This window comes from Lissotriton helveticus, chromosome 5_1 (genome assembly GCF_964261635.1).
Source record: "Lissotriton helveticus chromosome 5_1, aLisHel1.1, whole genome shotgun sequence".
NCBI classification, from domain to species: domain Eukaryota; kingdom Metazoa; phylum Chordata; class Amphibia; order Caudata; family Salamandridae; genus Lissotriton; species Lissotriton helveticus.
This window is the reverse complement of record NC_136065.1, coordinates 1208204998-1208232908: the sequence shown is the minus strand read 5'-3', so window position 1 is coordinate 1208232908 and position 27911 is coordinate 1208204998. Positions and strand designations below refer to the sequence as shown.

General features: G+C 50.4%; 1 protein-coding gene across 4 annotated transcripts in view; it reads left to right on the top strand.

The window, feature by feature from the left end:
• EIF3A (eukaryotic translation initiation factor 3 subunit A) overlaps positions 1–27911 on the top strand; it is a 1009075-nt gene that overhangs the window by 876433 nt on the left and 104731 nt on the right. The gene's annotated exons all lie outside the window — the stretch shown is intronic.

The following is a 27911-nucleotide window of genomic DNA, read 5'->3' as shown; positions in this document are numbered from 1 at the left end:
GTTGCCTTTTATTTATTTGTATAACCTTTCTGCATTCTAGGATTAAAACGCGCGGCTCAGAATTAAAATACACTAATTCGCTAGTCTGAAGTTTAACTTGAAGTTTTTATTATAAGTCTCTTGCTGCTGACTGACGTGCGAACGGGAGCAAAGACCTTTTCAGTTGCACAGGCATTGTGTGCATGCGCTAGGGCATCAAAATAGGGGGAACTTAAGCCAACGGAATAGTTTGGCCAGCAGAGTCGGACCTCGCCGAGTTTGGCTATTGCAGAGCCAGGGACAGTTGTTAGTTGGTCTCCCCTAAAAATGTAAATGATTCCTTTTGTCATCTGTGCACTGCTGTTTGCTTTCCTCTGGGAAACCAGTGCAGTGATGCTGCTCAACTCCACAGGCTCCTTCCCACCAGACAGTAACGTTACTAATGAACTCTGCTCAGTAGGCGCTACATCTCTGACTGGTATGAATTGCCATCCTGGATTATCACAACCAGGTCCGGGGCAAGGTATTCCCACCTGCTGCTATCATAGAGTACACAGTGAGAGACTTCTAGTTGAGAGGAATTTGTTATTTAGGCATATTGACAGTCTTGCTGATTGGCCAGTGTGTGGCCTTTTTTGAACATCAGAACTGTCAGTGAGATGTGTAGTCACTGAATACGAAGTAGTGTTTTCAGTAAAGTGTGAACCAATGATGTTAACAGTTCTGGCAAAGCTACTAATCGGCATGCCATACTGTGAAGCAATCTGCAGCGGCAACTGTTCTTCTTTTATTTACGTTGTCTCAAACACTAACTTTTCCATAAACTAAAGACTCGGACGTTTCATCAAGACATTTACTTGTAACTGCCAAACTCACTTAAACACTTGAAATAGTTGCAGCACCAATTCAGTCTTGTGTTGCTTGTACTCCAAACAATCACCTGATAATGATAATAGCCCCCCTTCCCTGATCCACTCCTCTCCCCCTGCCTACTCTTACTCCCCACTTCTTTGTCTGTTATTGTGAACTTTGCTATGCCAGTGTCCATCTCCCCTCTCCTCCCATCCTCCACTCCACCCTCTCCTCTCCAGCCAATAGATTTTGCATAGGCGCACACAGGTTTTATTATGGGTCATTTTTTATATATCGCCAACATCCCCCGAAGGTACAGGAGTGCTTTATATTATTTATTTATTTATTTACATTTATAAAGAGCACTGTTACCAAACGGTGTCCTGGCGCTGTATGACCACTGGTGTGCATGAGAGAAATATTAATGTGTGAATAGCCATGTCAGTCCTTGATCGGCAGACCTTAATGATCTTGTCGGTTTGTACCACTGGAAGAACGAGGTCATGCAGTGGGGGCCTAGCCCTTTTAATGCTTTGAAAATTACACAAAGTGTCTTAAAAGCTATTCTTTTGCGTTCTGGTAGCCAGTGTAGCTTTACCAGATCTTGTGCTACCGAAGCATATTTGGGTGTGCCCGTGATCAGGCGGGCAGCTGCATTCTGTAAGATTTGAAGTTTGTTTAGCAGCCCCTGTTGGGCATTTAGCAGCAGGCTATTGCAGTAGTCTAGCCGGGATATTACTAATCCTGTTACCACTGTCTTTCTATGTTCATCGGGGAGAAAAGGCAGAACTTTACGTATTGTTTTTAAGACATAGTGGGTGGATGAGGACAGGGCGTTAACTTGAGGTCTAAAGGAGAGAGTATCGTCCATCAGTACCCCCAGGTTTTTGACCTTTGTGACTGGAGAGGGGACTATCCCCATTTCCTCGGGCCACCATCTTGGGGACCAGAAATTATCTTTGGCCCCGAACAGCAAGACTTCAGTCTTTGTTGAGTTCAACTTAAGACAGTTTTCTGCCATCCAGTTGCTGACCTCGCGCATGCAGTCCTTAAACCTGTCGGCTGTGTCGTCCACTCCACCCGGTAGCAGCGACACTACAATCTGTGTGTCGTCTGCATATGATGTTAAATTAAAGCCGAAAGATCTTATAACTGGCACCAGGGTGGAGACGTACACATTAAAAAGAGTCGGACTCAAGGATGAACCCTGAGGGACTCCACAGGGGAGTACAAAAGGGGCCGATTCAAAGTCTCCCAGTGCCACCACCTGAGTCCTGCTGGAGAGAAAGGCCTGTAAGATCTTGAGGGCCTTTCCTTGAATCCCGCAGGCCCCCAACCGGTCCACCAACAACCTATGGTGGACCGTATCGAAGGCCGCGGACAGGTCCAGCAGGATCAGGGCGGCTCTGCCTCCTGCATCCATCACTTGTCTTATATCTTCGGCGGATTTTATCAGGGCCGATTCTGTACTGTGCCCTGCCCGGAATCCATGCTGAGACGGATCCAGACATTGTCCTGTCCCCAGAAAAGCGCTCAACTGCGTGTTCATTATGCCCTCTATAATTTTAGCTGGTAGCGGTAACGTGGCGATGGGTCGATAGTTGAATAAGTCGGCCACATCTAGGTTAGATTTTTTTAAAAGGGGTAGAATGGATGCTTGTTTCCAACGTATAGGGAACTCGCCACTTTCCAGCATGTTATTGAAGAGTGGGGTGAGTCCCGCTGCTATGATGGATGGGGCTGCTTTTGCAATGGTGGCTGGGCAGGGATCACAAGGGGAGCCTGATTTAATTCTCTGTAGCCGGTTCCTAACCTCCTCCTCGGTAATAGTGGAGAAGTTAAGTAACCTTTCCGTATACCTGTCGGTCTCTGAGATCTCTGGATTAGTCTCTGGAGGATTGACCTTAACTAAGTGATCCAGGGAATAGAAAATCTTCTCGACCTTACCCTGGAAGAATTTGGGCAGATCTTCACATAGTTCCTGACTCGGGGGAGCCTCCACTGGTTTGGGGGCTGCTAGAGGTGACACTGTGCGGAATAGTTCTTTAGAGGAATTACTAGCTTCCTCAATGCGATTGGTAAAAAAGGCCAGTTTGGCCCATCTGATAATCTCTATGTAGACTCCCAGCTCTGCATTGAGTAGCTTTTTGTCAGCCTCCCTGTAATTTTTCCGCCAGTTTCTTTCCAATTTTTTGCATATCACTCTGTGATCCCTGATTTGTTCAGAGAACCAGGGGGCCGATGGACTAGAGCGCGTAGAGTGGTAGGTTTTTGGGGGTGCTAATTGCATACATGCCAAGTCTAGCCAATTTGTATAAGTGGTTGCCGCTTCCTCAACAGTTCTTAAGGAGTGCGTCATTGAGGATCTCCGTAGGCTCTCGAGGGCCTCACCGTCTATACTTTTCCATTTCCTAATCGTTCTGGGTGGGTTCATAACCTTATTAGGCCTGGGGAGAGGAACTAGAGTAATACTGAAATGGATTGCGGCATGGTCCGACCAGGGGACAGGGTCAACTGCCGTGACCACCAGGTTAGGATGGTTAGAGAAAATGCCATCTAGGGTGTGTCCAGCCTTATGAGTCGGGCCCGTGACTTTTTGACATAACTCCACCCCCTGCAACAGTTCGATGAGTTCTCGTGTATCTGTGTCGGATGTACATTCCAGGTGAAAGTTAAAGTCACCAAGCAGGGTGAATGTTTTGGCGCAAACTGCTTCTTCTAGCAGGCTGTGAAAGAAGGGGCCTTAGCCCCCGGGGGCCTATAGAGTAGGCAGCCTTTTAGGGTTAGGTGGTCTGATAGGGTGAGATTAAATGCAAGCGCTTCATCCGAGCTCATTGCAGCGGGCTTAAAACTTCCTCTTACTGATTTATGATTGATTACTGCCAGTCCACCACCTTTCTTCCCTTTTCTGTTCTGCACAAAGCAGTCATAGTTAGGGGGGTGGCTTTAACAATGTCTGGGCCTGAGGCTACATCCGTCCAGGATTCAGTTACAAATGCCACCATTACATTTGACTCCATTATCAAGTCAGCCAGTTCAATGCTATGTTTTACCAGGGACCTGGCGTTTAGCAGCATGCATTTAATGGTCGTCTGTTTTTTTCTTTCAGTGACTCTATCTAAGTCAACAATAGTCTTACTGGTTTGCCATAGAACCTGGGGAAGAACTTGCTTACAGCTTGCACATTGATGTGGAGTTGTCTGTGTGTCTATGTACATTTCCAACCTAGCACATCCTGATATTCTGTCTTCGCCCCCCAAAGCCCACAACGTGCTGCGGTTATAGGTGAGGCGGCTTACTGAGTTCGAGTTAGACTCCAATCGACCAGGGGTTTTGGCCCTAGGCGTGGACGGGCGCAGACGGGCTTGCCTTTGGCGTGCCTTCGGCGCGCTTCCGCCGCGCCCGCTGCGCTTCCTGGGGGTGGGGGGGAACCATTTTATACTGGCGAGGGCGGGAGGGGCCAAGCACTAGTCTGCTAGCCCTGCTCCTGCTCCTCACCCAAGATGGCGGGACCCCAAGCAGCACCTACTCGGCTGCAGTGGGGGGCGGTCCGGGGATGAATCACAGCAAAGTGGGCCGAATTAACTCTGCACCAATCCGTCGAACGGGAGAGTGACCCGCTATGACACAGCGGTATTTGGGCAGTGGGTAAGTGGAAGATCAATAAAAAATTTACCAAGTAAATAATAGCAAGTGCAAGTTAAAACGGCGATAGCGATATTAAAATGAACAGCAGTTTCTCTCTTCTAGTCCCGGCTTTCCGCCTCAGGACGATTAGTTTCACACACCACACACAATAGCACGCCCCACCTTTCCAAATCTACTTATAATTTGCCTTCCTCAAACAGAGCACAGTAAACAATTTCACTGGCACTGTTGCATAGACCCCCTAAACCCCTCATCCCTCAAATCTCCTCCACATTCAAACCTGCTTTTCACAATTGTATTTTAGCTTTTTTTGACATACTTTATTAAGTTTTACAAAGTGCCTTTACATAATTCATCGTGCACTATAAAGAGATCTCGAAGCAGCAGTTGGAAATTGCTAATGGCTGTAACAGGCGCTGAGGAGGCGATCCAACATTCTCAGTACTTTTATTAAATGGAAATCATCTATGTCCAATTTCAGCATTACAATAAAAATGTCTTGCACTTAATGTATTCCCCCCCTTTCCCCTAAAAACATCCCTATTGTAAAACCATGAGCGAGTTTGCGAATTTGTGCGTCGAATGAGTGGTGTGCGTGAGCTGATTGGTCAGGAGCACGAAGTTTGTGATTCCTCATGTCTGGGAAGTAGCTCTCGTAACTCTCAGGGTGTTCAATACTAAAAGATTTGGAGTGCTCTTTTGCGAGTAGGGCAGGCGGTGAGCGGAGGACCCTCCGAAAGAAAGAGCAACGGGCCCCACTGGTATTCAAAGTTTGTAGAGTTATCTATTAAGATATCTGCCATTTGCTCCATTGTCAGGGCCTGCCATAATCTCCTGTGCCACTGTGAAGGTGCTGGGGTCTTTTTCCACGCTCCCGCGACCACCATCTTAACTGCACCTAGACAGAGCCACAAAATAAAGCGGTCACTAGCAGTCTGGCATTTCAAGGTTTCGTCTCGTAAAACTAGCAGTGCAAATCCTGGTGTAGCTGGGAGAGGGTAGCCAAATATGGTTTTAATTTCTGCCAGAATTTCTGCCTAGAACGTTTTAATGATTGTACAGTCCAACCAAATGTGTCGGAAGTCGCCTCAGATCACATCCCTTCCAGCACAGGTCAGTTGTATTAGGGTAGTTTATTTTAAGTTTAGTGGGGTATAGATACAAATCAAACAATGATTTATAGTGAGCTTCCTTCAGGCCTAGGAAGTGACTGAATCTGGTGGTATTTTTCCCCAGCTCCTGCCATTGTTTTTCTGGTATGTGGTCACCCAGTATCCCTGACCAAAAATGTACATGGCTGTTTGTGATCTTAGGGAAGGTATAAAGCAGATGCACATAAAGGAAGGAGATGGAACCTTTAAGCGCTCCTGCACGCCGCACACATTTTTCAATGTGGGAGAGTTCTCTGGTAGCCACAAGGCACATATCTGTTTGTAGTGCCCAATGTTTTAGTTGAGTACAATATCTTTCATAGGCCGCTAAGCCAAAGTGTCACTGGCCGTGTTAAACAAGCATTTGCAATGCAATTGGTCTCGCATTAGGAAAGTTTGAGCTATTGGTATTGTTAATGACACATTTTTTATTTATGTGTTGGTTTTGAAAATAGCTAAATGAATAGCTTTATTTACAATGCCCATACTTTTAACTTTTGCAAATGTGACACCTATAGCATTTCTAATGCAACATGTTTTGTATTTACGTGACTTAGATGTATTGATATTACAAATAACAATGGCTTTTATTTTTTTAAAATAATTAATACTTAAATAAAAGATATTTTAATTTATAATGGCAATAGCTTAAACTTTTGTAAATAACTTTTGTGAAGATTATGTTCAGTGTATTTTATTGTGACGAAAATCCAAGAACAGAAGTGAAATATTAACATCTTTTTGTGACATTTGTAATAAAGCTTGAAACATTGAGAGAACATATTTGAACCAGTTGTTGAATTTTTGCACAGATTGATGCTGTGCTGGCGCTGAGTGATGTTGTGGTGGCGATGAGTGATGCTGTGGCGTTCAGTGATGCTGTGGTAGCGCATAGTGATGCTGTGGTGCCCTTGAGTGATGCTGTGGTGCCCTTGAGTGATGCTGTGGTGGCGACGGATAGAGTGGGGGCGACGGATAGAGTGGGGGTGCCAGAGTGGGGGCGCCAGAGTGGGGGCTGTAGGAGAGTAGGGTCTGCTTCCTATGGTCACCCCCACTTTTTGCTTTTGCTTTACTGGTTTTCTACTTAGATGTGGCTGTGGGCCTGCTAATCAGACCCACAGCCCAGATGCACTCTCTCTAAATTCGCACCATGTACTCTAGGTACATCCACAATTGGGAATTGGTTCACCTTGTCAGCCCCTGTAGAAGTGTACCTTAGGTACTCGGGGCATAGGTTGTAAGCAAGGCCTACCAGGGGCTGCAGCATGTATTATGCCACCCCTGGCTGGCCACTCAAACTGACACAACTGGCTGATCACTCAGCTGGGGCAAGGTCGTGTAATCACCCCTTGCTTAGGTATAGTATTCCTATATCTAAACTTATATATAGACACACAGTAACCTATAAGTCACTCCTATGGCAGGCCTTAACAATCCTGGAGGCAGAGTGCTTGGTTATGTGTGAGATGGTGCTCTAGCATGAGCTGAGCCTGTCTGCAGCTTTCGGAGCCATGTCCTTATAGCTGTTCTATGATATCGCCATACCATATACTCTTAAGTGCATTATAATCCTCGCGGTTGAATTCTAACTTTGGTTTGGCTTTATCTAAACATGTCGTGTAATGTGTCATACGCTTTGGAATACTACCCTCTCGCCAATTCTGGCGACGCGGGTAGCATTCGACCCTTCTAGAGGGTGAAGACATGTTGTTGCTGACTATCCCGGTTAAAGTTAACCAGAGCCCCAGCGTCACAAAATGGACGCTGCTGCCACAGACACAAGTCTGACCTCCTGCTGCTGGGAGTCCTTCCAGTCATGGAGGTTTGGACAATAGGTTTCCTGCCTGGAGAGGTGCGAGCACCACCCCAGACAGGACTTCGTGTATTGGGACAGTGAGGGATGAATAGATTGAGACACTGCCTGAGGCACACTAGGTGCTTCATGCATACCCCAGTTCAAACCGGTTGCTGGGGCACTCCAGCCCCAGCTCTGGCGCGAAACTGGACAAAGGAAAGGGGGTGTAACCACCCCCCTTCCGGGTCCCACCCATAGAAGGGACCTAGAAAGTAATCCAGACCCTTTTAGTTGTATAAAGGTAGGAGCTGAGTCCTGAGACTTTAGATTTGATCCTGAACTGAAACCTGAAAAGAAACTCTCGACCTTCGACATTCTGCTGAAGCTGAAGACTGAAGAATCTCCCTTGTGGCCAAGGAGTGACCACCCTGGGCAACCAGGCACCATCCAGCAAATCAACGGCTTGCTTTGTCGATGCTCCCGTCGGGACCCGAGCACAGAGCCTGACAAGACCCAGACTTCCAGACCTCTCTGACCCTCTCTTCACGCCTACAGCATAGCTGAGATCCGTGGAGGCGACGAGACACGTGGGACCGGACATCTTGAAAAGTCTGCAACTTGCTAACTGTGCAGCTCCGGAGGTATCCTCGAAGCTGTGCACTGGGGATTGAGAAGCCCCGAATCCGAGCTCCACCTGCACCGAAGATCAGTCCTCCACACTCCACGAGTTCTGCGAGGGGCCCTTCTGCTTGTGTTCTACTCGACGCGTTGTCCGGTTGCTGGCCTGTTGGGTAGTAACCTCTGTGACGACAATCCTTTTGAATCACCTCGCTGGTCTGGTTGCTCCAGACTGGCCCTTGCCTCCCTGCAAAGGTGAGGCACCTCAGACCTTGCTGGTCTGCACCAGAAGCCTTCTTTGAATCCTGCGTGGGTTGCCTTTGCCAAGGCTTGTTAAGTCCAATCCGGCATTCGACCCCTCCATCTGCGAGAACCTTCGTGGGACAGCGCGCCTCCAGCACCTGGTCGTCCTCGATGCCTCCTGGTCCGCGTGGCTGAAGAGACAAGCTTCACGACGGCACCTGATTGCTCCTCGACGTCGTCTGGTTCCTTCCTGGTTCCACCCGGTCACTGGCTAGTGACCCAGACTCTGTCCCCTCTGCTTTCAGGTCCTCTTCATCCTCAATCCACCCTTGGATCCACCTGGACATCTTCCTCCTGGTCGCCTGCAGCATCTTTCTTCACTGGCTCCATAGACTTCAATGGCTAAACCTGACACATCTTCACACCTATGCACCCGCTTCCTGTGGGAGAGGTAACGCGAATACTTCGGTGCCTCCAAGGGTATTGACTATCCAAGTGTCTAGGTTTTTAGTTGTTTCTTTCTAGCTAGACCGGAAGTGTCCTAAATCCTTCTTTTTCTAACTTCTAAGTTCCCATTGACTTAACATTGACTCACGCGCGTGTGTGTGTAAAGACACTGCACGCGCCGCCTGTGGGTCTCCGACTCCTAACCTAAGGTTCAGATAGTGTAGCCCCAGCGATTCTCTAGGCCATAGGCCTTTCCTTTTCTCGTGACGACGTACTTATACCACTTTCTTAGTATATGGTTTGTTTCGCCCCTAGGGCCTAACTGTATTTTATGCAACTTAACGTATTCGGACTAAGTAACTTAATATGTGCTTTTGCCTCTGATCTCATAAAGATTTCAGAGGAGTGTGTTAGTAAATACATACATATATATTTTATATATATATCCTGTGTGGTGTCCTTTCATTTGGTATTCAAGGGGTTACATATGGTAAAACAACTGGCTTTACACGCCCTCAAGAGTCTTTTAGCCTAAGACTGTTCTGTCCACGCTACCACTAGGATAGCTGGTCTATAAGGTTGACTAACAACCATCACCATAAGGGTTGTTTGGACCGGTGCAAGGTGTTCACTAGAATAGTGAACATCATATACCAGGCCAACTTCTCAAGGGCAACCGAGTGAGGGTGACTGGGAAGAGAACAGCAGATCGGCACGGAGAAGAGAACAGGGAGTTAGAGAAAGTGGTGGGTGGAAGAGAACAGGGAGTTAGAGAAAGAGGTGGGTGGAAGAGATCAGCAGAAGTTAACGGAGTAAGAGAAAGAGGTGGGTGGAAGAGAACAGGGAGTTAAAGAAGGAGGCGGGTGGAAGAGAGCAGCAGATCAGCACAGCAGAAGAGAACGGAGTTAAAGAAGCAGGTGGGGTGGAAGACAGCAGCCGAACAGCACGGGAGAAGGGAACAGGGATGTAGAGAAGGGGGTGTGGTGGAAGAGATCAGCACAAGAGAAGAGAACAGGGAGTTAAAGAAGGAGGCGGTGGAAAAGAACAGCAGATCAGTACAGGAGAAGAGAACAGGGAGTTAGAGAAGGAGGCGGATGGAAGAGAGCAAAAAGATCATCACAGGAGAAGGCAACAAGGAGTTAGAGAATGAGGCGGGGTGGAAGAGAAGAGCAGATCAGCACAGGAGAAGAGAACAGGGAGTTAGAGAAGGGGGCGGTTGGAAGAGAGTAGCAGAACAGGTTTGCACCTCTGCCATGATGTGCAGCCAGTAGTTTGTTTTCCTGCCGGGCTGTGTCTTCCATTTTTCCGAGGTTGGTATTTGAAGTAAGATTAAAAGCCGGTAATAGCAGTAATGGCTATTTACAGCGCTTACAATCTGCAAGCTGGATGGTTTAGGGTAAAAACTAACACAGCAGGTTCTGTGGGTCCATTTTCCACCCGGTCAGTACCACATATGTAGACCTGTAAATACTCAAGACAATTTTTGACGTAAAAGCAAAAAACAATTTCACTGGTCATCTTTTAAAAAATGATATTTTCCTTGACATGTTAAAAACGGTCTTGTGAGTGATGACGGCGCAGTGCTCAAAAGTGCAAGTATGGAACAAAAGTGATACCCAAATGTATACACAATCATGGATCCATGCTAATTCTTTGTGAGTTAAATACTAAGTAATAAAGCCTCGGTGACATTTCAAACCTTTCCTAAGATTTTGAGGCTTCATCACGTTGCAAATTGTGCCATCTATCTCATGTACCTAAGGGAGTACAGAAAGGCCTGTTGGGCACTCGTTAGTGCATAATAGCCCAATCTATGTGTGTGACCTACCTCCAACTCCGTAATAAATACACTTCAGAAAGGAGGTGCCTTCAATGAATGCACTACACAGTAAAGAAAGCACATTGTATATTTTCCATCTGGTATTAACCACAGCATATTGAACAGAAGGACCCGTATTCCCGCCATTTTCAAAATCATGCAACGAAGCCTCATGTTGACCACTAAGGCCAAATTGCAACTCTGTGCACGCAGTCTGTGTATATGTACCACAGCAAGTCCAACCTATACTTATGTCTCTGTTGTGTTTATACTCTTGGTAACCAGGGCCATCCAAGATTATGGAAGCAGCCAACCAGTTACACATGCCAGTTCAGTAATTCCGGACAAAAGCAGAACTCAGCTACAAAATAACTTAAATTACAATTATACACTCAAATATTATATTGTTGCCATCAAAATATCCAAAGCTGGTTTAACAGTTCTGGATCGAAGTGCAATGAAATAAAACAACCATTTGCTTACAGTTAAGCTATTGGCATTGTAAATGACAGTGCCTTTTTATTTATCTGTTTTGAAAACCTATATATAAATAGCATTGTCATTTATAATGCCAATGGCTCAAACTTTCACAAATGCGAGACCTCACTCCAAGCACACTGAAAGGGAGGGGGTGGCGGAGGGGAATGCTGCAGGGGGGCAAGGGGGTGGAGGATGGGAATGCTGCAGGGGGGGGGGGAGGCCTATGTGTTTAAGGGAGGTGTTCAGCTGTGCAAGCAGCGCCGACAACGTGAATACAATGAGCTGCGAGTAAAGGGAGGGGCACGGATGCCATTGAAGTGCAAGCACCGCATGGGGTGATTTCACAAAAAAAGCTTTTGTTTAAAGAGCAGTTTTGGAGACGGCCACAAAGTGCGCTATACCTATACACATGCACGAGAAACTGAAAGCTTTGCGACAGACGTGGAAAATATGTACATAGACTGCTGGTGTAGTAGAAGGATAGTATAGCAGTGTAGGGGTGTCATTGGTAGGATATTTCCCTGCATAGGCGAAGTGGCGTTTTAGACGCCTTCTGCCCTTGTTATGGAGGACATCTGGTGTGTGCTCAAGCGGTGCTACGAGGCTAGTGGCTTTAGAAAGCCATGCAGAAGTAAATTACTTGCCCATCAGTTCTTAGAGGGGCCGGTGGAATATAGTTCTCATCCTATGAACACTACAATGACAGAAAAGAGGCGGGCTGCCCGAAAGCGCCATACTGACCCGGCCCAGCAGTTTTTCTGTCACCACGTGTAGTCCTCTACAAAGAAGTGTAGGAGAATCACTCTCAGTTCAGTGACACTTCGTTTATTAGCAGATTTATAAAGTACTGCATGCATGTCACCACATTTCAGTTAGTTCAGAGCACTCAACAGAAAGAAAGTACTGCTTGTTGACTGGATGGAAAGTTGGAGTGCAGGCAGAAAATAAACAAGAGTGAAAACCCTCTAATCACTTGCAAGAACCCGGAGGATCGGAACGAAATGTGAACGGAGGAACACCAGAGCATGCGATTCACTCATGAATATGAGGGTGAGAATGTCATGGCAGTGGTGTTTGTCCACATCTGCTCGGGTCACAATCGAAGTTCTCTACAATGTTTTTTAAGAAAAGAGTCCTTTAAAGCTAAAGTTGTACTGTTAACACGACCATATATTATGCTAATTTATATGCAGGAGTGTAGCCAATCCATGTCCCGGTTTGTAGTTTCTTCCCTTAAGAGGACCTCCCACCATATGTTCTGTTTAGTTACAACATAGAGAACGGAATACATGGTATCCTCTTGCGGACATCATGAAATGGCAGCATTTACGAACAAGCATTGGAAATGCAATAGGTCTCGCAATAGATAAGTTTGAGTTTTGGATATGTAAAATGTCAGTTATTTTGTTTTGTGTGAGTGGCGTTGCGCGGGTGAGTGGCATTGCGTGGGTGAGTGGTGTTGCATGGGTGAATGGCCTTGCGTATGTGAGTTGATTTTGTTTTGTGTGAGTGGCGTTGCGCGGGTGAGTGGCGTTGCGTGGGTGAGTGGTGTTGCGTGGGTGAATGGCCTTGCGTATGTGAGTTGATTTTGTTTTGTGTGAGTTGCGTTGCGTGGGTGAGTGGCGTTGCGTGGGTGAGTGGCCTTGCGTGTCTGAAAGTGGTGCTGTGTGGGTGAAAGTGGCAGTGCGTGGACGTGAGTGGTTTTGCGTGAGTGAGTGGCGTTGCGTGAGTGAGTGGCGTTGCGTGAGTGAGTGGCGTTGCGTGGGTGAGTGGCGTTGCGTGGGTGAGTGGCGTTGCGTGGGTGAGTGGCGTTGCGTGGGTGAGTGGTGTTGCGTGTGTGAGTGGTGTTGCGTGTGTGAGTGGCGTTGCGTGTGTGAGTGGCGTTGCGTGGGTGAGTGGCGTTGCGTGGGTGAGTGGCGTTGCGTGTGTGAGTGGCGTTGCGTGTGTGAGTGGCGTTGCGTGGGTGAGTGGCGTTGCGTGGGTGAGTGTGGGCTTGCGTGGGTGTGAGTGGCGTTGCGTGTCTGAAAGTGGTACTGTGTGGGTGAAAGTGGCACTGCGTGGGTGTGAGTGGCTTTGAGTGAGTGGCGTTGCGTGGGTGAGTGGCGTTGCATGTGTGAGTGTTGCGTGGGTGAGTGGCGTTGCGTGGGTGAGTGGCGTTGCGTGGGTGAGTGGCGTTGCGTGGGTGAGTTGTGTTGCGTGGGTGAGTGGCATTGCATGGGTGAGTGTGGCGTTGCGTGTGTGAGTGGGCTTGCGTGGGTGAGTGCCGTTGTGTGTCTGAAAGTGGTGCTGTGTAGGTAAAAGTGGCACTGCGTGGGTGTGAGTGGATTTGCGTGGGTGAGTGGCGTTGCGTGGGTGAGTGGCGTTGCGTGGATGAGTGGCGTTGCGTGGAGGAGTGGCGTTGCGTGGAGGAGTGGCGTTGCGTGGAGGAGTGGCGTTGCGTGGGTGAGTGGCGTTGCGTGGGTGAGTGGCGTTGCGTGGGTGAGTGTGGCGTTGCGTATGTGAGTGTGGCGTTGCGTGGGTGAGTGTGGCATTGCGTGGGTGAGTGTGGCATTGCGTGGGTGTGAGTGGCGTTGCGTGTGTGAGTGGCATTGCATGGGTGAGTGTGGGCTTGCGTGGGTGTGAGTGCCGTTGTGTGTCTGAAAGTGGTGCTGTGTAGGTAAAAGTGGCACTGCGTGGGTGTGAGTGGATTTGCGTGAGTGAGTGGCGTTGCGTGGGTGAGTGGCGTTGCATGTGTGAGTGGTGCTGTGTGGGTGAACGTGGCACTGCGTGGGTGGGAGTGGCTTTGCGTGAGTGGCATTGCGTGTGTGAGTGGCGTTGCATGTGTGAGTGGCGTTGCATGTGTGAGTGGCGTTGCATGGGTGAGTGGTGTTGCGTGAGTGCGTTGCGTGTGTGAGTGGTGTTGCTTGGGTGAGTGGCGTTGCTTGGGTGAGTGTGGTGTTGCGTGGGTGATAGTGGGCTTGCGTGGGTGTGAGTGGCGTTGCGTGTCAAAGTGGTGCTGTGTGGGTGAAAGTGGCACTGCGTGGATGTGAGTGGCTTTGCGTGAGTGAGTGGCGTTGCTTGGGTGAGTGGCGTTGCTTGGGTGAGTGGCGTTGCGTGGGTGGGTGGCGTTGCGTGGGTGTGGTGTTGCGTGTGTGGGGGGGTTGGGTGTGTAGCATAGACTATTAGAGCGAAAGGGAGAAAGAACGCGAGCCAGTAAGACAAATTGGGAGAGTAAACAAACGATGCGCGCTCTGTGCTGGGTGAGGGGGAGGGCCATTAGCCTGTAAGAACTCTGGGCGAGATCAAAGGAAGGGTGGGAGGGACATTGGCGAGCGAGGGGTGAGGGGGTGCAGCCTGGTGAGCTGAAGTGACAGCAGAGAAAAAACAGATGCAAGATTTACAAAAGCCAAACATTATAACAATCTGGGAATACTCGTTCTCGAGTGCGTTGCAGCTATCACGGACTGCATTTGTGCTGAAAGAACTGTTCTACTATTGTTACACAACACATGATTTACAAATATATCTGTATATTGTACATTGGTGGGCCACTTGCGAGATCAAAAGATGCTTTAAAGACGAGCAGCGAAATTGATTTATGCCCGGTTTCAGTAACATTCAGCTATTGCAGACACGAAAGTTAAAGTGCGGCTTTATATACAGACACAACATTGGTGGGCCACTTGCGAGATCAAAAGATGCTTTAAAGGCGAGCAGCAAAATTGATTTATGCCCGGTTTCAGTAACATTCAGCTATTGCACCACTTAGGTGACAGGATAAAACAAGGCAGTGCTGGGAGGGGGGCTGCGCACCAACTGAAGTGCTCTGGTTGCACGGCCTGCGGCCGTGTGAAGTGATAAGCCTTTGAAGTATGTCACGGCGCCTGAGGGGAGAGCAGAGAGAAGAGAAGGCTCGTGCATGAGCGGCCATGAATAATTAGGGGAGGAGAAGCCCTTTGATGTGCTGGGCTGGCGTGAATGCGCGTGCTTTTTTGCTCACGTGATTCACGTGAACTTCAAGAAAACCGCAGGAACGAAGCCCTTAGTTTGAAGATGTTTTTGGCTACTTGAATTCTCGATCCCTCAATGCGCTTGCGCGCATTGTAGGTCACGAGACCTAATCAAAAACAAGTGTTGCAGGGGAAGAAGGTGCATTTATGAGCCTTTAGGAGGAGGCTTTGGGTCACTCCTGAATTATCATGCTATGCATTGGCCCTACTTGAAGTAAGAGATCTAGATGTCTCCAGGAAAATCCCGAGGCTAAGGACTGTTAAAATATCTTTTGGGAGATGGGTTTGAGTCGTCTTTGGACAGCACCTGCCGAAAGCACTTTTCCACCCAAATCTGAGCTCAAGGCAGCGTACTGGAACATGTTCGCCTCGAAGCGATTCTCATCCAATATTAAACCCTCACTTATCAATACATTCCTTGATGCCAAGCATGAGGCCTCCTATGAGAGTTATTGGGATCTAATTACTTCCACAAGGGATAGGAAACTGTACCATGAGTTCAGGGTGGGATCTTTACCAACAAATGCTTTTATGAACAAATGGTGTACTACCAATCGCAGTAACTGTCCCTTTTGTGAGGATATTAAGGAATCAGAGCTACATATCTTTTTTGTATGTCCTTTGTATTATAAACCAAGGCCTAGATGGTTGAAACCCATTGCTCTAAACTTAGAAACTTGGTCTAGCAGCGATGCTTTTAGGATCCTGAAATCATCCCTGGAGGGTCCTGTTGTTATCGCTGTTGCAAAGTTTTTGGGCTGGGTTTGGGTGATACGCTGGAAACACAAAACAACTGGTTGACCTATTTGTTTAAGTGTTGTAGATTTTATATAGCACTTTGCACTTGCACTTTACTGTATAAATAGTAATTGTAGTTATGAAATTTTAAAATCTTCTGTCAAAATTGTGTTATTTATGATTTTAAATATTTATTGTTATATCATGAAGTTACAGGGCGATTGTTATTTCAGAAAACCGGCACGTGGATGTCCTCCGATTTTTATTGTTCTGTATTGTATACAATTTTTATGATTTTTCTCAAAATCGAAATAAAGTTTTTGACTGACTGGCATTTATGAGATGAACTTTGATTATAAATTAACACTTTAAACATTTAATGAAAACAGACATTGTTTCTGCGCCATCTTTGAGTTTGGCATAATGTTACACTGATCGCAAGCAATTCCAAAATACACAACTTTAAAATTGTTATAACTTTGATTATCAATTGTCACAAAACAGTTGTCGTACAGGAGAAAATCGTTGCAGCTTACTACGGATATACAATAGAAGTGCAGCATCACGTTATCAGCACGTTTGATTTTTAACCAACGTTCATGAACATAAAAGGCGGGCAAGCTAGACAGACACTGACTGGAAAGGTATACATGAACGGGTGATAGAATAAAATGTCAGAAGATGTCATCGAAATAAAGGGTGTCGTATTTTAATTGAGCAATTCAAGAACACCCTCGCTTGCCATGTGGCACGCCAAGCGCATGCTGAGCAGAGGAAAGGCAGCACTGGGAGGGGGGCTGGGCAACCATGCCAGCATTCCGATTCACAAGCAGATGGTCCTGTTTATGACCTGCGGAGCGCGTGAAGTGGTTGGTGGCAAATGGAATCAAAGCGGCCGCAGTCACTTTGATGTTCTTGTCTTGTCTTGCTTTGTGGGTGGGGTAGGGGGAGCGAAGTCCTGTGCACGCGCCTGGCTCACATGAACTGTACGTGATCCGCAGTGGGTAGACTTTTTAGGTCTCCTTACTATAAATCTCGCCTACCATCCCTTCGGGATGGAATAGACGAGACCTAAAAATGAGGATGTCCCACCCACTCTCATTCGAGTAGGTGTGCTGAGGTACGCATTGGGGGGGGCTATCTGGTTTGGGTTTCAATAGTATGTCCCAAATAATAACATCCCTCCACCGGCCTGTCCATGTGGAGCCAATGTTTGTTCGATTCCCTCATCACCCATTCGATTACCACTCTAAATTGTGCTGCTTTATAGTATAGAGAGATATCTGGCAGTCTCAGGCCTCCTGCCTCTTTTGGCAATCACAATTGTTAAAAGGGAGACATGCTGCAGGAAAGTGCCTTTTTTGAATGGTTAACCCCCAACCTTTTTGCCAGGTGCCAACTTGACTGAGTTTATGCTGGGATCCTGCTAACCAGGCCAGAGCACCTGTGTTTTTTCCCCAAAACTGTGCCTTTGTTACTCACAATTTGCACCCTTCTATTCCACCTGCAAGTCCCTTGTAAAAAACATCCCTGGTACCAAGGGCCTTGTGACTAGAGTGTCTCTCTGAAGGCTGCAGCATGTATTATGCCACCCTCACAGACCCCTCACCTTAACACCCCCACCCTGCTGTTGAAGACTAGGTGTTTTGGTGCAGACCAAACTGAAGTCTGAACATGGCACACAACCCTGTGTGTCATGCCCACAAACGCTGCCTGCGGCATAGTAAGTCACCCTTCTGGCCTTAAAGGGCCGGGTGCCCCATATCACAGGTGAAGGCATGGCTGAATGAGAAATATGCCCTATCTGAAAGAAACAGGTTAGTATTAGATTCCTTACCTTAGAATATCCCCAGGCGTCAGTCTGGATCCGGAAACTTTTGCGTAGCAGTACCCCTGCGCGTCGGTAGGCGTCGTCTGCAGGCGTCCCCTGCGGCTCCGCGTCGTCGGCGTCGTGCGCCGTGATGACGTCGCTGGAGTATATAGACGCCGCCTCCGCGCGCTGACGTCAGTTCTTCTTTTTTCCGCGCCAGTTAGCGCAGATCCGAAGAGCAGTACTCCGGTCTTTTGACCAAGTTTTTTGTTAACTTCTTTACGGTGCCGGTAGGATGCCCGGTTTCAAGAGTTGTGACGAGTGCGACCGCATGATGTCGGTCACCGACCACCATCGACTCTGCCTCCGGTGTCTGGGCGCGGACCACGACGTGGAGTCCTGCGTCGACTGTCGGGCCTTGACTGGAAAAGCTAGGCGGGAGCGGTCCCGCAAGCTTCTCGAACTCCGGTTGTCGGCCCCGCGTCGAGAGCGGTCCCGGTCCGGTCGGAGGTCGAGGGAGCGGTCGAGGGAGCGGTCGCGGAGCCGCCATGGGCGCTCCGGGAGTCGCCACCATTCCTCCGGCTCGTCAGGTAAGCACAAGAAGTCGGGGCGTCGCCATCGCACCCCCGACTCCCCCCGACGCCCGCGTGCTGCGGCCGGGGGCTCGGGTGACCCCACCCCCGCGGTCCCGCATGGGTCGCCGACGCCGTCTGCCCCACACCTGTCGGTCCCTGGGGCAGGCGCGTCGCGTGAGGAGATCGAGGCCTTCCTCATTGCTATGAGGGCGAGGTCTTCTCCGGCGGGGCCTTCGGCGCCTGCGGGCCCGTCGGTCCCGTCTGGGGGCCCGAGCGGTTCGGGTGCTCCTGCCCCGGCGCCGCCGGTGGCTCCGGCCCCGGCGCCGCTGGTTCCCTCTGGTTCGTCGCCGGCTGGTCTCCCGGCCTCTCCGGCGTCGGTTCCTGTGGGCCAGCCCATGGTACCGCCCCCGCGTGGTGCAGCGACTCCGCCGTCGGCTCCGGCCGGCGTCGGGTCCCCGGCACCGACGCCGCGCGGCGCCACCCCCCTTTCCTCCCCGACTCCGGACTCGGAGCCGGACCGGCGTCGGCCGACGCCGGACCCGACGCCGATGGGGCCTGTTGACCCCGATGTCTATATCGTCGACCCAGAATATGGGTATGACGAGGAGGATTATGGAGAGGGTTGGGAGGGGTCTGAGGACCCTCTATCCCGTGCCTGCCAGTACGATGTGGACTGGGTAGGTGATCTGGGTGATGCCAGTGGCCTGGACGAGTCGCCCAACCCTGGGTTTGTCTCTCCGTCCCCTGTGGCGTCCGAGGCGGGTGCTGCCTATTCGGTGGTCCTGATGAGGGCTGCCAAGGCCTTACACCTTGAGCTCCCCGTCGCGAAGGTCAAACCGAATATCCTGACGGAAGTTTTTAAACCGCAGTCATGCCCCCAGGAGCCTCTGCTGCCGTTTAATGAGGCCCTGACGGATGTCCTTCTGGGCACCTGGTCCAGGCCCGCCTCTGGTGCGCCGGTTGACCGGAACGTTGCCAGGCGTCACCGTCCCTGCGCGGACGACCCTGCCTTCCTGTCCACCCATCCCTCCCCGGAGAGTCTGGTGATCCAGGCCTCCACTTCGCAGTCCGCATTTCCGTCGGCTCCGCCCGACCGGGAATCAAAGAGGTACGACCAATTCGGAAAGAAAGTGTTTTCCTCTTTGAGTGCTGGGCTGCGGTCTTGTAACACCGCGTGCCTCTTGGGCCGCTACACCCACTCCCTGTGGGATACGGTCGAGGAGTGTTTGCCGCAATGCCCCCAGGAAGTGCGGGACAAGCTCACCCGGGCCTTTGTTGAAGGCCGGGATGCGGCGCGGTACTCGATCCGTTGTGGTCTGGACACCACGGACTCACTGGGACGGGCCATGTCCACTACGGTGGCGATTCGTCGCCATGCCTGGCTGAGATCTGCCAACTTCTCACCAGACGTCCAAAATACGCTTATGGACATGCCATTTGATGGCAGTCGCCTATTTGGTGACAAAGCGGACCACGCGCTGGAGCGCTTCAAGGACTCCAGGGTCACGGCCAAGTCCTTGGGTCTCTCGACCCAGACCCAGCGCCAGCAGACGGGTTCGTTTCGGCCCTTTCGTGGCCAAGGGAGAGGAGGTCCCACACGTGCTGCCAGCCACGCGGCGCAGAGCGCTCCCCAGCGCGGTGGCGCCCGTGGTTTCCGCCGTGGTGGCGGTAGAGGCCAGCGTCGTGGTCAGTCCACGCCTCCCTCCGCTGCGGCATCCAAGCCTTCCTAGTCCGAGCTTTCGGGCTCACGTGACGCCAGTGGGTGGCAGGGTTCGCCATCACCACTCCCGCTGGCGCGCGATAACATCGGACAGGTGGGTGCTGCAGCTTGTCCGAAGGGGCTATGCCCTCCCCTTCGAGTCCACTCCTCCAGCCATGCCACCGCAGAACCACCGTGTGTCGGGGGACCACTTGACACTTCTGCAGGAGGAAGTTACGGCCCTCTTGGCCAAGGGGGCCATCGAGCGCGTTCCTGGGCCAGAAGTAGGGTGTGGTTGCTACTCCCACTACTTTCTGGTACCCAAGAAGGACAAGGGAGGCCTGCGTCCTATCTTGGATCTACGGAACGTCAACGGCTTCCTCCGGAAGGAGAAGTTCAAGATGTTGACTTTGGCTCAGGTCTTGGCTGCTCTAGACCCACACGACTGGATGGTAGCGTTGGACTTGCAGGATGCGTACTTTCACATCCCCGTCCTGCCGGCCCACCGGCGTTACCTGCGGTTCACGGTAGGCCACGAGCATTTTCAGTTTATCGTGCTCCCATTCGGCCTTACCAGCGCCCCACGGGTGTTCACGAAAGTGATGGCGGTGGTCGCAGCTCATCTGCGCCGGTTAGGGGTTTCAGTCTTCCCCTACCTCGACGACTGGCTGTTGAAGGCGGGCTCGCCCCAGACAGTCGTCCACCACCTTCAGATGACGGCAGACCTCCTGCACGAGTTGGGGTTTTCCATCAATGTGCCGAAATCACACCTGTGTCCCTCTCAAAAGCTCCCTTTCATCGGAGCGGTTCTCGACTCGGCGCAGTTTCGGGTTTATCCCCCGGAACGGCGGGTCCGGGATATTCAGGCTCTGATTCCCATCTTTCAGCCGTTATCCCGGGTTTCGGTCAGGTTGACGCTGCGGCTTCTGGGGCTGATGGCCTCCTGCATCCTTCTGGTGCATCACGCCAGATGGCGGATGCGGGCTCTGCAGTGGGACCTGAAGTTTCAGTGGGCCCAGCATCAGGGCAACCTATCCGACCATGTCCTGATCTCGGAGGGCACTGCGAGACAGTTGCAGTGGTGGCTTACAGACCGCGATTGGGTCAGGGGCAGATCCCTCTCCCTTCCCCAGCCGGAGCACGTGGTTGTGACGGACGCGTCCCTCCAAGGCTGGGGTGGCCACTTGGGAGAGGCGGAGATCAGAGGCCTCTGGTCTCCGGCGGAGTCCCGGCTCCATATCAACATGTTGGAGCTGCGGGCGATTCGCCTGGCACTGAAGGCATTCCTCCCCTTTGTCAACGGGAGTGTAGTGCAGGTGTTCACGGACAACACCACCGCCATGTGGTACTGCAACAAACAGGGCGGTGTGGGGTCGTGGACCCTTTGCCAAGAGGCTCTGCGCCTCTGGCAATGGCTGGAACGTCAGGGCGTGACTCTGACGGTTCAACACCTGGCAGGTTCTCTGAACGCCAGGGCGGACGAACTCAGCCGTCGGTGCTCGGTGGATCACGAATGGCGTCTGAACTCGGATGTGGCGAGAGGCCTCTTTCAGCAATGGGGAGAGCCTTGGTTAGATCTATTCGCCACAGAAGAGAACGCGCAATGTCATCAGTTCTGCGCGTTGGAGTTTCCAAGACGGCACTCGCTCGGCGACGCCTTTCGGCGCGAGTGGAGTTGCGGTCTGTTGTACGCCTTTCCGCCTATACCACTTCTGCCCAGAGTGCTGAAGAAGATCAGGCGCGACCGGGCCCAAGTTATCCTTGTGGCTCCGGACTGGGCTCGAAGGTACTGGTATCCCGAGCTACTCAGCATGACAGTCGGTCCCTCGATCCGCCTGCCCCTTCAGGAGGACCTTCTGTCGCAGCAGCAGGGGACGGTCCTCCACCCGAACCTGTCCAGTCTCCACCTCCATGCGTGGAGATTGAGCGGCGACAGTTGAGGCCATTTGACTTGCCTCCTGAAGTCTGTGATGTCATTCTGGCAGCCAGGCGTCCCTCCACAAAGTCGGTATACGCCTGCCGGTGGAACAGATTTGTGGCATGGTGCACAGCAAAGGCTGTGGATCCCCTTTCTGCCCCTCTATCTGAGGTTCTCCTCTTCCTCCTTTCCCTTGCCCAGCAGGGCTCTGCTCTGGGCACTATCAAGGGCTATCTTTCTGCCCTTTCCGCCTTCTTGAGGCTACCTGATCAGCCATCTTTGTTCAAGTCCCCTATTGTGTTAAGATTCTTAAAGGGCATCACGCACATGTATCCTCCAGCTCCGTTCGTGATGCCTCAGTGGGACTTGAACCTGGTTTTGACTTTCCTGATGTGCGCTCCCTTTGAGCCCCTTCATTCCTGTCCTCTCCGTCTTCTCACCTTAAAGACGGCCTTCCTGGTAGCCATCACCTCTGCCAGGAGAGTGAGTGAGCTCCAGGCTCTTTCTGTTCAACCTCCTTTCTTGTCTGTTCATCCTGATAAGGTGGTTCTTCGGACCAGACCTTCTTTCCTGCCCAAGGTAGTCTCTGCTTTTCACATTGGGCAGTCCATCACCTTGCCCTCCTTCTTCCCGCCTCCGCATCCTTCAAAGGATGAAGAGCGGCTCCATCGTCTGGACCCAAAACGTGCGCTTTCATTCTATATGGATCGCACACGCCAGTTCCGGGTGGATGACCAACTGTTTGTTGGCTACGTGGGTGAGAAGAAGGGAAGGGCGGTACAGAAACGGACCATCTCTCGGTGGGTCGTCCTGTGCATCAAAGCATGCTACTCTTTGGCTCGGAAGGAGCCTCCTGTTGGGCTGAGGGCCCATTCCACTCGGGCCACGGCGGCTACTACTGCCCTGGGCCGGGGAGTCCCTTTGCAGGACATTTGCCAGGCGGCCACGTGGGCCTCGCTGCACACCTTTGCGAGGCACTACTGCCTGGACAGTCAAGTCCGGAGGGATGGCTTCTTTGGCCGTTCGGTCCTCCAGGACTTTCTGGTGTAGGTTGTATTGGTTCGCAGACCCACCACCGGGGTTGGTATTGCTGGGGTATCTATTCTAAGGTAAGGAATCTAATACTAACCTGTTTCTTTCAGATGAACAAGTTACTTACCTTCGGTAACGATATATCTGTAAGAAACAGTAGTTAGTATTAGATTCCTTACCGCCCCGCCCATCCTCCCCGTTCTGCGAACTGATACCTAGGGTTAGGGACATCCCTTTCAGGGCCCTAGTTTCAAATGGCACCAGTGTTGGTTCTCACATGGCTCTGCGTGTTCTGGCGCGGAAAAGCTGTGTGCAAAGAACTGACGTCAGCGCGCGGAGGCGGCGTCTATATACTCCAGCGACGTCATCACGGCGCACGACGCCGACGACGCGGAGCCGCAGGGGACGCCTGCAGACGACGCCTACCGACGCGCAGGGGTACTGCTACGCAAAAGTTTCCGGATCCAGACTGACGCCTGGGGATATTCTAAGGTAAGGAATCTAATACTAACTACTGTTTCTTACAGATATATCGTTACCGAAGGTAAGTAACTTGTTCAATAGTGCCTGTGCCATTCACAGACATTGTAAGTGCAGTGGAGCCATTTTGAGTACATGGGCGGGGAGTTTGTCAACATGAACTCCACAGCACCTTGATGGCTTAACTAAAGTTTGGCATCAAACTTCTGTCGGAAAGTGCCCCTTTTTGCATGGTTGCCCCCCATGTTTTGCCTGATGTTGATGTCCTTTGACTAAGTGTGCTCTGGGTTCCTGCCAACCAGGTACCCAGGGCCTATGCGCTTTCCCTACATCTGTACTGTTTCAAACCTAAATTGCAAACTCTTTTGCCACATACAAGTCCCTCGTAAAAGACATCAAAGGCACTGTGAGCAGTAAAGGCCTCTAAGCATTTATTGTGCGACTCTTAGAGGCCCTGTACCTACCTACCTACCTCTTACCTACACACACCCCCCCCTTTTTGCAGGCTGAGTGTTTTGGTGCAGAACAAAGTGAAGAGTCGACATGGCACACAACCCAGTGTACCATGCCTACAACCCACTGCCAATGGCATAGGTCAGCCACCCCTCTAGCTGGGTGCACTATACCACTGGTAAGGATACAGGTGCAGGGGCCCTGTACCCTTACAGGGTCTAAGTCCGTACCCTTACAGTACTTTTTGAGGGACAGTGGGGCCTTCTCACTGCCAGCACCTAACCTAATATTGCTCCAAAAAGTCTTGCCCCTTCTATTCTTATGGGGGTCAGTGTGCACACCGTATGACACCCACTGTCACAGTGCCTATTTCCTCGGGAATTTTAACAATTTAAAACAAAAAAGCCCAGGTGCACCACATAAACAATGATTTAACGTAGGACTCGTTTTAGTATTCACAGAACAGTAGATAGCAACAATCCGAGATCTTCAATTCAAGTTCTTTATTCCATTTTCTTTTTTTTTGTGAAAAGATCAATACAGCCGACACGTTTCGTCCTGCTATAGGACTTCTTCAGGGCGAGGGTTCAAGTGTATATGCGAGCTCTGTCTAGCGGTATTATCAATAAAAGAGGAACTATATCTCCTTCGTCGTGAATTATATTTCAAGAAACAATCCACGTCAGGCACAATACATCAAAGATGATTGGAGATGATTATGCGCTCTGAGATGGAAATCTGTCAATGCCCTCTTCTAATGTTGAGTGAATCCTGAAAGTTGAACTTATAGATGTTTAGTGGCAGTAGTCAGTCTTTAAACAGAAGTGTTCTGTTGGAGGAAGCCAGTCGAGACAACGCTCGTGGGGACCCTGTAGGATCGCTTTTATCACATTGGGACCCTGTCCCTCATACTCATTTGGGCTACCTGGGGCATCTCTGCCTGCTGTCTAATTATACGTGTCCTCTAATAAGGAAATTGCATTCATATCCAGTTCATAGATGATTATCCAATCTGATTATTGATTATTTAAAGACTGACTACTGCCACTAAACATCTAGAAGTTCAACTTTCGGAATTCACTCAACATTAGAAGAGGGCATTGACAGATTGCCCTCTGATTTATTGTGCCCGACATGTGGATTGTTTCTTGAAATATAATTCACGACGGAGGAGATATAGTTCCTCTTTTATTGATGATACCGCTCGACAGAGATCGCCTGTACACTTAGTGTCGAAGTCCGTTCTTAGACATTGTAAGTGCAGTGATCCTATAAAGAGTATATGATCTGGGAGTTTGTCATTATGAACTCCACAGCAACATAATGGCTTTACTGAAATCTGGGAAGTTTGATATCAAACTTCTCAGCACATTAAACCCACACTGATGTCAGTGTGGGATTTAATGAAAAATGCACTCAGAGGGCAACTTGGGGATGTCCCCTGAAAAACGACCTTACTCTAGTGTCCTGGCTGAGTGGCTGCGAGTGCATGTTTTGGACCCCTGGGTGGAGAGCCTTCCGCTCTCAGAGTCCTGAAACAAAGCACATCCTGGGTCGAGGTGCCAAGCCTTCTTCCCCAGGATGGGCAGGGTCTACAAAGGGGAAGCTTCAAAGGCTTGTCTCCTTTGTAAGCTGACCTAGCCCTTTGCTGCTCCAAGCAACTGGCCCCTACCGGTTCTGACCCCCACTTTGGGCGGGAGACTTGTTGGGAAAACCAAGATAGTAGGAGAGGTGTGCCCACTTTTGCCAACTCCGCCCCTCAGTTGGGGAGGCGAGACGAACCACAACTCTGTCCCCTCGATCTTGAAGATGGAGGGGACCCGGCCAACCAAAGTGATACTTATGCCCCCTCCCACTGGAGGTTGGCACAATAGGGCGTGTACCCACCCTAAGGAAGGGACCAATTCGTACCAACCTTTACCTACCTGAAATGCCCCTAAATTTACTATTTAATGGCAACCGTAAACCTTGCCTCCTCAGACAAAAAGATAGAAGGACCGAAGAGCCATACTGAAAGAGGAGGAGGACACAAACGGACTTGGCCCCAGCCCTACTGGTCTGTCCACACCTCGACCTGTTCCAGCGAAATCCCGGTGTGTTCTGCAGCCAGCAGCCCCTAGGACCTGGAGGACCTGCCCTGTCTCACCCAACCAGACTTCATCTCCCGCGAGCATCGGATTTGCTCACCAACAGATTCTGGCTCTGGCCAAATCCGCGAGTCTGCACCTGGGTTCGAGTGGCCCAACACCATGAGCAGGTATCTGGCCTAACACCACAAGGAGGTATCCCCAGCAATCCTGACCTGGGATCTGGTGTTCCTGACCTGCCTCAAGTCTCCCGACAACACCTGCAGCCCGTTTCTGGAGGATCCCCCACGACCGGAGCCGGTAAGGAAAACCAGACTCTAAAAGACACCCCTGCACCTGACACCCAACCAACGGTGTCCCGGCATCCCAACTTACCTCTCCAACCAGTGGTCTCCTCCAGAAGTTCTTCGTGCCCGAGCCTGCAGTGTTTGTTCAAACCGGAGAATGCCCATTGAAAGACACTGGGCATCCAATGCTAAAACAGCACCCTGCACCTGGCCATCCCTGTCCCCTGTGGGTGCACTTTGTGTGCTAACTCTAATCCCTCTTTGCCCAGAACGTAAGTCCAGAGGCTTTGCTCCCCCCACCTTGTGGCCTACTAATGAGGAGCCACCAACCGGAGGCCCACTAGCCCCTAGTGGATTACATTGGTCCTCAGCACTCAGCACCCGGCCACCCTAGTGCCGCTGAGGGTGCTTTAAGAGTGCATCATTGACCCTCGAGGGAACCCTTGTTCTAACCCCAGAAAACCAACTCCCAAAACTATGTACTTAGCTGTAAACCGATAACTTCATGTTTGAGGCATATGAGCTGCAGTTTATTGTCCTGTACAAGTCTTTGGCAGTCACGAGATAGGTGACTCCTTTGGACAATAGTGCGCATGGGCATCGAATCCATCTTCAGATTGTTTTTTTCCGCCATCGGGCTCGGATGTGTTTGACACGTTCCAGTTTGGTATCATTACCGCTTTAACTTTCGACTTGCAAGCCTTACCCTTCTTCTGTATTTTTTTCAATTGCTTTTTCCTTTTGACGCGCAGCTCTACAAGCTTCTACTTCAGTTCCAGTCGTCAAAGCAGGCCTTTGGGCCTAGCTGCGCCATCAGACCTTTATGGCTCATGGAAAGGACTCCCTTCAACGTGGATCCAAGTTTACAAATGCCGATCTTCATGAGGTGATGTAACCTCTGCCTTTCACCTGAGCACGAGGCCAAAGACTGTCCGGCTTGCGCCTCCTTCCACTCTAAGAAAACTTTTCAGAGATCGTCGAGCTCGAAGAAGCATCGCTCGATTGTCGACATCGATACCGGACAACATCTTCCAGGAAGGCATCGATGTGCAGGAGCGGATGCAAGAAGGCACCTTCAGTGCCTCCGAAACCAAGGAAACAGAGGTCGAAAACATCACCCCGGGGCAACGGGTCGTAAGTACTGACATCATCCCCTCCCCCCACCCACCCATTCAAAGGCTTCGGTAACTCCTTCGGGCCTAGGTACACACCGGGATAAAACTTCCATGCCCGGCAAAGAAGTCTACACATAAGCCTTCAGGCCACTCTGGATCAAGCCAGCCTACTGTCTGTACCAAAACCCCCTCCTTGGCACCGACAAAAGAGAAACCGAAAGAGAAACCATTGTCTTCGTCCGCTCCGAAGCCTGGTTCCACATCGGCGCATTTGGCACCGAAACCTGTAGAGACTGAACCTTCAGATCCGGAAAAATCCTCTGAACCAAGGAAGCCACCAGTTCTGAAAACCATTAATTAACCTTTGGATCCCAAAAAATCATCTGGACCAAAAAACAACCAGTTCCAAAATCATCTGGCGCACACACCTCAGAGTCCAAAGACTCCAAGGCTTTGGGACCCAACAAAGCTCCTGATTCGAAACCAAAGGAGCATAAGACTGCTCCAAAAACTGTGCCACACAAACATTTGGACCCGAAAAACTCTGCACCGAAACACCATACTTAAGAGGAGGATCTTTTTCGACCCGATCCTACACCAAAAACTCTAGAAATAGACCCAGAAACAGGTCATCTCCGGATTAGGCCTTCCAACAATTCCTTCAAAGAAAAAAGACATCGCTTCTGTGAGAAAGTG